The following is a 1,850-nucleotide window of genomic DNA, read 5'->3' on the forward strand; positions in this document are numbered from 1 at the left end:
CTCTTCTCTCCCTCTTTCCCTCTCTCTCCCTCTCCCCTCTCCTCTCCCTCTCTCTCCCTCTCCCCTCTCCTCTCCTTCTCTCTCTCCCTTCCCCCCTCTTCTCTCCCTCTCTCCCTCTCCCTTCCTCCATACCCCTTCCATAACTTTTTTAAGGCTTATTAGCACGTACACGGTACTTTTTACTCATAAGCATGTACACAGTACTTATTACTCATAAGACGAGAATATTGTTGGGCTTGCCAACATTTTATGGCCTAGCAACGCATACGCAGTTATAAATGTAGCACGTACGAGGTTTATAGACATAGTTTTAGTTGCCCAAGAGCCTCAACGGCCTCAAAAGAAGTTTTTGAGGTCATTGAAGGCCCCATTGGAACTATGTCTGCACTTCTATCACTATTGTATACACAAAAGTAAGTGAATTTTTTGTTTTTTGCATGATTGAATTGTTGTTTTTATTAGGTTTTTGTTTTTGCATGGTTTCAAATGATTAAATTGTGATTTTTTAATAGTTTGATTCCAAAAAATAGTGATAAGATGCATACTTATGGTTATTTATTTATTTTTGAACTTTTCTTTACATATATATGTAATATGATTCTATTTAGGTCAACCGATCTCAACCATGGGAAAGAACAAGCGAGGAATGATGGAACAACGAGAGGCTCAAAAGGAAAGACAAAGGCAGCGTATGAAGAAATTATGTGATGTAAGAACAATGGGAGAAGAAGGTATGTCAACCTCAACATCTCAATTCGATTTACCAAACGAATATAATGCACCTAATGCAATTGAAGAAGAAACATTAGATAATTTACCATTTGAACCTAATGAAATTGAAGAAGAAACATTTGATAATTTACCGTTTGAACCTAATACAATTGAAGAAGATACCGCATTGAATAATCAATTAAATGATGAACATATTACACCTTCTCTACTTGATGAATTGAATGTACATAATGCACCGATGTTAACACCTCCTAGAATCATTCGTAGGAAACCAAAGTATCTAATTGACATTGATGAGAATATATTGAAGTCAATGCCCAATAAAATGAATGAACGAACTTGTAGGAGAATGGTTAAAATAATATGGAAAAATAATTTTAAAAACTTAAAATCAAACTGCAAGATGTCAATTAATTGTTCAAATGATTAAAAATTTGAATTTTAGAGAGACAATGAAAATTCTAGGCCTAAGATCATCTGAAAGTAACAGTGAAAGAACTATTGTTAGAAATCTATTTGATGCATATCAATCTATTGGTTCAAAATCACGTAGTAAAGATTCTAATGCTACTCGATGTGTCATTACATCAACCATAATGAGCAAGAAAATAAAAAAAGATCGTTTGATAAGAAAAACAAGTAAGTCATTGAACGTTAGTAGAACAACATTAAGTAAAGCATTAAAGAGGCGAGAACAAATAGAGGAACCTAACAATAATTCTCTTTGGGCATTCTCGGGTAGACTACCACGCAAAGACAAGGTTGTTGTAGATGCACTAAAAACATTAATTGAAAATTTTTGGCATGACAACACAAGAGTATCACCCAACCAAAGAGATGTTGTTAGAAGGTGAATTGGGTCTAAAAATCGTGAGCCACATGCGAAACACTATTTGGATATGACTCAAACTAAATTTTATCAAAGATTCCTTCAAAAGTTTCCTCAAATAAAAATTTCTCAAAGATTTTTTGAAATGGCAAAACCTTTTTATATTAAGATTAATAATGTACGCACCACATGTTGTTGTAGGATGCATATTGAATTTTCCATGCATTATGATATTTTTCGTCATATTTGTTCTACTTTGCACACTAACGATGTTTTCTAGGAATGTAAT

The sequence above is a fragment of the Cryptomeria japonica genome, chromosome 3 (genome assembly GCF_030272615.1).
Source record: "Cryptomeria japonica chromosome 3, Sugi_1.0, whole genome shotgun sequence".
Classification (NCBI taxonomy): domain Eukaryota; kingdom Viridiplantae; phylum Streptophyta; class Pinopsida; order Cupressales; family Cupressaceae; genus Cryptomeria; species Cryptomeria japonica.